This window comes from Cannabis sativa, chromosome 3 (assembly GCF_029168945.1).
Source record: "Cannabis sativa cultivar Pink pepper isolate KNU-18-1 chromosome 3, ASM2916894v1, whole genome shotgun sequence".
Lineage (NCBI taxonomy): Eukaryota > Viridiplantae > Streptophyta > Magnoliopsida > Rosales > Cannabaceae > Cannabis > Cannabis sativa.
This window is the reverse complement of record NC_083603.1, coordinates 41,843,482-41,852,686: the sequence shown is the minus strand read 5'-3', so window position 1 is coordinate 41,852,686 and position 9,205 is coordinate 41,843,482. Positions and strand designations below refer to the sequence as shown.

Sequence of the window (9,205 nt, the reverse complement as noted above, 5' to 3'; positions counted from 1 at the left end):
GGCTGACTTTGCTGGAGGAAAGAACTTTGACAAAAATTTCGTGGCTAAGTCATTCCAAGTGGCAATAGAGTTGGGTGGCAGGGAATTCAACCAGCTCTTGGCTCGTTCTCTGAGTGAGAATGGAAACAGTCTCAGACGAATGGCATCATCACTAACTCCATTGACTTTAAAAGTCTCACACAGTTCCATGAAGTTCGAGAGATGCAGATTAGGATCTTCTGAAGGGAGTCCACCAAACTGGACTGAAGACTGCACCATCTGGAGTATGGCAGGTTTGATCTCAAAGTTATTCGCATCCACTGCCGGTGGCCTGATACATGACTGCACTCCAGTAAGAGTAGGGAGAATGTAATCTCTCAAGCTACGGCCATTAGCTTGATCCCCGGCAACGGCGCCACCATTATTACCGTTATTTGGAGCATTCGCATTCACATTAGCAGCCATGATTTCTGATGTTTCAGCAGTTGCTGAAACTCTTTCTTGCTTCTTGTTCTTTCTGTTTCTCCTACAAGTCTTCTCAATTTCAGGATCAACTGGTACTATGACTGCTTGTCCTTCACGGCGCATACACTTAGAATTCCTGAAATAGATAGAAACAATCTTGCAAGAACAGATTAGAAATTAGCAAGAAAAAAATAAACCAAAGTAGAAGTTAGTATAATTTTATGTAATATTAATCTTTAAACAATTCCCCGGCAACGGCGCCAAAAACTTGTTGCTATATTTTTAAACACTACGCAAGTATACGCAATCAAGTAGTAAATCTCACACAGGTGAGGTCGATCCCACAGGGAATTGGATTAAGTACTACTAAATTATACTTATGATTCTATTCGGTAAATCAAAAGCAATTATGATTTAAAAACAGTAAAATATGAAAGAAATTCAGAAAAACTTAATAACACAATTTAAAGTTGAGCAAGATGAGACAATAGGGAGGAGAATCCTGTTGTTGTTTACCCAATTTGTTAATGCTTAATTACTATCCTATTCTTGCAGTGAATGACAGATTATGAAATAACCTAGCTCCTTTCAGATCTTCTAGATTCTAAATCACATGTTATCTAATTAATTCCTTAATTAAACTAACATGAAATCAGCATTAAGTAATAATCTACTCGTCACATAAGTCATGTAAATACTTTCGTTTCACATAGAACATCGATTATCTTAATTTTAGCATTCTCAATTCTCACTTTTCAGATTTTGAATTGAGATCATAGAGCATGCACAAGGTGATCAATCTTAAACATGAAATTAAACACAAATTAAGATAATTTCACACACAAGAATTGAGGAATGGTAATTAAACATTAACTAGGCAAAACATTAAACAACAATCATCATCCTCCCTAAATGGGAAATTTAGTTCAGAAACAAATCCATAACCATTCCTATAGCAATATTCAACATAAATAAATTAAAGAGGAATAAAGAAAAGAACTGTTGGTGGATGAATTCTGGATCTTCACTTGAATCTCTATGCTCTTCCTGCCGCTCTCAGCTGTGTTTTAGGGTTCCAAATCGCTCTCCCTGACTTCCAATCGCAGTTTTCTATTTATACTTGAAATTTAGGGTTCGATGGACGAAAATACCCCCGGTCCGTACGGGATCTCGCCGCGGCCATGCTTCCTCTCGCCGCGGCGAGAATGTGCCAATTTCAGCCTCTCTCTGTTTCTCGTATCTCGCCGCGGCGAGACTCTTCATCGCCGCGGCCAGATATAGAAAAACTCAATTTTTGAGTTTTTCTTCTGTTTCAAAGACGTCTTTCAATGAATTTACGCACCCGAGACCTCTTTCACTCCAAAGAACCTGAAAACATAGAAAACAAGCGTAATTCCGTCCCAACACAGCTAAAAATGCACATAAATTGGATCCAAAACATAGGCTAAAAATAGCCTAACAAACTCCCCCAAACTGACTCTTTACTCGTCCCCGAGTAAACTAAGACTAAACTAAAAAAAAAAAACTGACAATGATAGTGAACTTTCCAAAAGTTAAATTGTTACCACCACCTGCACAACTTTAATCCATCAATAACCAGAATTTCAACTTGCAAACTCTAAGAACTAAGTTGAATGTGCAGTTTACAAGTAAGTAATTCATACAAACATAAAGCATCGCAATTCCCATCAATATCACAACTGTTCTAACTTTCCAACATCCCACTAACACATGATCAATAAGTTTGAATGACATACCTCTCTCCACTAATGTTGACAAATTTCTATCTGGAATCAATAGGTCTTTTTCGGTTAAAATCACATGGCTTAGGTACATGGGTAGGTGAGAAGTCATTTAGGCTATACTATACCATAAGCACTATTAACCAAGCAAGCCTAGACATTTATTTTGCTTTCTTTCCATATATCCCAAAAACAGAAATAAGAGATTGCAATTTTTTTTCTTGTGTGTGCACCTTATAATTTTCTTAACTTTTTTTTTCAAGAAGACACATTTTTTTTTTCTCTTTTTTTTTTTTTCATAGGCACAACACACAATATTCTTATTATTTTTTTCAATCTCTCATTCCTACACTTTATATTTTTTTCACTTACAGCACTTATTCCCCCCCAAACTTGCTTCAAGGCTCATGGCATAACAAAATATGTTCAGGGTGAAAAGAGTTTAGAATAACGAATTCAGCTCCGTGAAGTGGTGAAAAATTTTAAAACAGGCTAAGGCTCAACTTTGGGTATACTATGGATAAAACTTTTTTAAGGTAGGCTTGAAAGGCTCAATCGATCCAAAGAAAATTTGCCTAAATCACTTTCCAAACAAAAATCATCAAGGATTTCGCTTCAAGAGAGTATGTCAAACAAATTCTATTCCATGTTCAATCAATCATTCCACAATCCAAATAGAACACAAGTGATATGTGAGAATAGCAAATGTTTTAAATCTACATGAATCACTTCCTAGCACACATCCAATTTAATTCAAACAGTTGCAAGTCAAGCACACAGTTATGTTTCAATCCATTGCACAAGTGAATAACAACAATTCAATCCATTTTTCAATTTAGCTATCACGCAAGACTAAAAAAAACTAAACTAAAACAAATTAAACTAAAACAAATAAGTCTCCCCCCCCAAACTAAAATGCACATTGTCCCCAATGTATGAAAATAAACCAGGGTGAGAGAAACTTACCTGAGCCCCATCAGAAGGGGTTTGGCGGCGGTGGAGGTGGTGGTGGGTAGAATCCACCTCTCGCATCCATGAGGGCCTTTGTGCCAAACGAAGAAAACTGACCTCCAATGTTGCAAATTTTAAAGCTTTCCTGAGATTGAGAGTCACCTTCATATTTCCCACACAACAGTCTTTTCATACGTCGTCGAACAGTTCGAAATCGTTCTTTAGACTTCCCTTTCGTCTTGTTGGTAGTGACTTCTCGACCATCCTTTACAACTTCCAGTCGACAACAAGTAGGAATTTCAGTTGCAGCAAATACTTTGAAAGTCTCTTCTTCTTTTTGAACACGCAACTTTAACTCCCCCTTCTGTACATCAATTAATGCTCTTCCCGTTGCTAGGAATGGTCTTCCCAAGATGATAGGAATATTCTCATCTTCTTCCATGTCAAGTATTAAGAAATCAGCAGGGAAGATGAACTTACCAACCTTTACCAAGACATCTTCAATTATACCCCGAGGATGAGTCAAAGACCGATCTGCCATTTGTAAAGTAACTGTTGTGGGTTTTGCTTCCCCTAATTTTAATCTTTTGAACATTGATAGGGGCATTAAGTTGATACTGGCTCCCAGATCACATAAAGCTTTTGTTTGTATAGAACCCCCTATTGAGCATGGAATGTTGAAACTACCCGGATCTTTAAGCTTGGGCGGTAGTTTCTTTTGCAAAATGGCGCTACACTCCTCAGTTAATGCCACTGTTTCATAGTCCTCCATTTTTCTCTTCTTAGACAATATCTCCTTCATGAACTTCACATAACGGGGCATTTGTTCCAAGGCTTCAGCAAAAGGAATGTTGATGTGTAGTCTTTTGAAGACCTCTAGAAATTTTGTAAACTGCTTGTCTAGATTGGTCTTTCGGAGTCTCTGAGGATAAGGTATCTTCACATGATGATCAATACTGATTGGTGGAGACTGTTGTTGTGGTGCAGGACTATCAGTAGCCTTCTTTTCTATTGACGTTGGAGTTGGTGCCGATTGATCTTTAACTTCTTCATTGAATGGTTGTACCACATCAGGCCCATCATAATTCTTTCCACTCCTCAAGGAAATTGCTTTACATTGCTCTTTTCCTTTTGCCTCACTAGTGCTAGCTGAATTCCCTTGAGCTTGGTTTGCCACTTGAGTAGCCAATTGTTCCATTTGAGTTTCTAGAGTTTTAATAGAGGCTCTAGTTTCCATCATGAATTGGAGCAATAGATCAGCTTGGATATTGGAGCCACTAGGACTTTGTTGTTGGTTTTGTTGGGGCTGATTTCTCTGCTGGTAGAACCCCTGTTGGTTGTGCCCATAATTATTATTTTGGGAGTAGTTCCCAATGGCTTTTGCTTGATCCATTGGCAAATTATCCACATCTGCCTGACACTCTGAAAAGTGATGGTTGCCTCCACATAACTCACAAACAATTTGGGCTTGCTTAGCTTGCCCTGCAATGATTTTAGTCAATGCCTCAACCTGAGCTGTTAACTTTGTGATGGCATCAACTTCTAACACACCAGCTACCTTCTTAGTTTGACTCCTTTCAGTTGGCCACTGCTGATTATTTAGAGCCATCTCCTCCAATAGATCGTAAGCCTCATTAGCACTCTTTCTCATAAAAGCTCCACCAGCTGCTGCATCTATCAGAGTTCTAGTGTTACCAACCAACCCGTTGTAGAAATTGTGAACCAGCATCCACTTCTCTATGCCATGATGAGGGCATTTTCTGATTAGATCTTTAAACCTCTCCCAAGCCTCATGGAGAGATTCATTATCTTGCTGACAGAAGTTGTTGATTTCACCTCGCAACTTGGCTGACTTTGCTGGAGGAAAGAACTTTGACAAAAATTTCGTGGCTAAGTCATTCCAAGTGGCAATAGAGTTGGGTGGCAGGGAATTCAACCAGCTCTTGGCTCGTTCTCTGAGTGAGAATGGAAACAGTCTCAGACGAATGGCATCATCACTAACTCCATTGACTTTAAAAGTCTCACACATTTCCATGAAGTTCGAGAGATGCAGATTAGGATCTTCTGTAGGGAGTCCACCAAGCGGAGCGAAGGCTGCACCATACGGAGTATGGCAGGTTTGATCTCAAAGTTATTCGCATCCACTGCCGGTGGCCTGATACATGACTGCACTCCAGTAAGAGTAGGGAGAATGTAATCTCTCAAGCTACGGCCATTAGCTTGATCCCCGGCAACGGCGCCACCATTATTACCGTTATTTGGAGCATTCGCATTCACATTAGCAGCCATGATTTCTGATGTTTCAGCAGTTGCTGAAACTCTTTCTTGCTTCTTGTTCTTTCTGTTTCTCCTACAAGTCTTCTCAATTTCAGGATCAACTGGTACTATGACTGCTTGTCCTTCACGGCGCATACACTTAGAATTCCTGAAATAGATAGAAACAATCTTGCAAGAACAGATTAGAAATTAGCAAGAAAAAAATAAACCAAAGTAGAAGTTAGTATAATTTTATGTAATATTAATCTTTAAACAATTCCCCGGCAACGGCGCCAAAAACTTGTTGCTATATTTTTAAACACTACGCAAGTATACGCAATCAAGTAGTAAATCTCACACAGGTGAGGTCGATCCCACAGGGAATTGGATTAAGTACTACTAAATTATACTTATGATTCTATTCGGTAAATCAAAAGCAATTATGATTTAAAAACAGTAAAATATGAAAGAAATTCAGAAAAACTTAATAACACAATTTAAAGTTGAGCAAGATGAGACAATAGGGAGGAGAATCCTGTTGTTGTTTACCCAATTTGTTAATGCTTAATTACTATCCTATTCTTGCAGTGAATGACAGATTATGAAATAACCTAGCTCCTTTCAGATCTTCTAGATTCTAAATCACATGTTATCTAATTAATTCCTTAATTAAACTAACATGAAATCAGCATTAAGTAATAATCTACTCGTCACATAAGTCATGTAAATACTTTCGTTTCACATAGAACATCGATTATCTTAATTTTAGCATTCTCAATTCTCACTTTTCAGATTTTGAATTGAGATCATAGAGCATGCACAAGGTGATCAATCTTAAACATGAAATTAAACACAAATTAAGATAATTTCACACACAAGAATTGAGGAATGGTAATTAAACATTAACTAGGCAAAACATTAAACAACAATCATCATCCTCCCTAAATGGGAAATTTAGTTCAGAAACAAATCCATAACCATTCCTATAGCAATATTCAACATAAATAAATTAAAGAGGAATAAAGAAAAGAACTGTTGGTGGATGAATTACGGATCTTCACTTGAATCTCTATGCTTTCTTCCTGGCTCTCATTTGTGTTTTAGGGTTCCAAATCGCTCTCCCTGACTTCCAATCGCAGTTTTCTATTTATACTTGAAATTTAGGGTTCGATGGACGAAAATACCCCCGGTCCGTACGGGATCTCGCCGCGGCCATGCTTCCTCTCGCCGCGGCGAGAATGTGCCAATTTCAGCCTCTCTCTGTTTCTCGTATCTCGCCGCGGCGAGACTCTTCATCGCCGCGGCCAGATATAGAAAAACTCAATTTTTGAGTTTTTCTTCGGCTCAGCACGTCTTTCAATGAATTTCTGCACCCGAGACCTCTTTTACTCCAAAGAACCTGAAAACATAGAAAACAAGCGTAATTCCGTCCCAACACAGCTAAAAATGCACATAAATTGGATCCAAAACATAGGCTAAAAATAGCCTAACAATAGACAACTTGTCCCTTAAGAAAAGATAACGTTTTTAATAGCTAAATTTTGAATTTCATGCTTTGAACCAATAATAATTAATGGATTTAATTAATTTTAATTTTTTAAAGAAAAAAAAAATAGAATTAACACACGGCAATAAATTAACTAAATAAATTGACTTTGCTCGTGTAATATATAGCTAGCTAGACATCATTATATATAACATATATATATATATATTTTTTCTGGTGAATTTAACTTTGTTACTATTTATTGATTATTAGTGTAAAAAGGTTTAATATATGTAATTGTTAATATATTTTTATATATAATTAAGCATCAAACACTCACTTTCAGTAATGATGTTACTTGTCTCGAATTGAAAACTACTTAACTATTTAATTTACATCATGCATTATTACACCTTTGGGATTTATTTTATTTTATATTTGAAGCACTTTTTGTTTTTCTATGTATGTATACAAGATTTGATGGAGTTTTCAGATAGATTTTGCTGTTTATATATATATATATATATATATATTGTTAAACAAACTATATAACTGTTCATATATATATATGTGTCTATGCATGGTAGTTTGGATATCTCACCTACAATTTAAGCTATAATATTTTACACTATTAATTTCTTGCTATATATATATAAAGCAAATTTAATATACAATACAAAGTTATTAACTGCATGTTATTTTCAATTATTAATTTTCTTTTCTTAATTCGGCTTGGTTAATTTGTAAAAATTAAATTATTTAATATATATATTAAGCTTTAATTATTAATTGCTTAAACTCTTGAAAATACAAAAAGTTCATGACAATGACAGTTATAACAAATTAATTAAATTTACTTATATATAGAGAGAGAATAAGTGATTTATTAGTTTGTGATTATACTTAGTAATTTTTAGAGAGAAAGATCCCTTGATCATTATACTTAAAATTATTGATTGATTATATAGTTACTTCCAGTTATAAATCTCTCACTAGCTAGAAAAATATTCTTACTCAAAGACATCATCAATGATGAATTAAGATGTAAAATGTATCTGACTTAATTAAAAAAAAATAAAAAAATTGAAGTGTGAGCTTTCGGTGGATTAAGACAGCTGACGTTATTTGATTTGATTAATATAGGCTATGGGATTTTGCCTATTAATAATATTCTTGCTAAATTTTTGGGTTTTGTTTTTTGAAATAGAGATAATAATAGTAAATTTTTGGGTTAATTTTCTTTTCTCTTTTTTACACTTATTATATCTCCCTAAATATAATTATTTTGATATTGAATAATGTGTTTCATAGCCCATGACGTGGAATAGCTAGTAATTAACTCAATACTCAAAAAAAACTATAATTATTTTGATATTGAATAATGTTTTATAGACTATATTTTTGGTCGATCTCTAGTCCAAACATATATATAGTCATTTTGTAAGAACTCTTAAATTATATTATTTTTTTGTTCGGAATCAAGAAGAGAAATATAAAAAAAATGACAAAAAACTATTTTTTTTTAATAAAATTTAGTAACTTTATTAACTAGTAATTGTTAATAACAAAAATCTAACTTTATTAATAACTATTTTAACTCAAATTTTGAAAAATTTACATATATTATTTATCCTTTAAATAATATTTACTTAATACTTTTTATTCATAATATATTAATTTGTATTTTTATATATGTTATAAAAATAATATCTAAATGAATGTAGAAAAAAAAATAAAGACATTGATGTATCTATCATGTAATAATATAATAGTTTGAAAAAAAAATAAAATTAGTAAAATATTTTAAAAAATAAAATTTAAAAACGGATTAGAGTTCTCAAATGAATTTTAAAACCTAAATTAATTAACTACAATATGCATATCTCATAATGATGTCATATATATAGGATATATCAACAAAAAAACACACATTTGACTTTATTAATGTTTACTAATTTTTTTCTCAATTATTTACTTCAATTTTTGAGGTATATATATATTTATACTTAATAATACTAATATGAGTCAAGCTTGTTATGCCATCAGTATTTTCTTTACTCCTTTTCTTCATTTCAAAGATCTTGTGGTGAAGATTTTGTCTTTATTTTCTTTATAATTAATATTGGTAAAAAAACATATAAAATAAAATAATAATAACGTTTATTATAAGCCAAAATATAGTAAAACCTCTACCTTTACTAGTGTCTAGTCAAATATTTCGTATATATATAAAATAATTAAAGCTTTAGGCTTTAAAGTGTCGTCCTAATTATGCTATATAAAATTAAGTGATTTCAACATAGATCAATTTTGTCATAATTAACTC

General features: G+C 33.8%; 1 non-coding gene across 1 annotated transcript; it reads left to right on the top strand.

The window, feature by feature from the left end:
• Positions 1-4,876: 4,876 nt before the first annotated feature.
• LOC115701631 (small nucleolar RNA R71) lies at positions 4,877-4,983 on the top strand. Its single transcript, XR_004008624.2, has one exon. It is a non-coding gene; the product is annotated as a small nucleolar RNA R71 (small nucleolar RNA).
• The last annotated feature ends 4,222 nt before the right edge of the window (positions 4,984-9,205 follow it).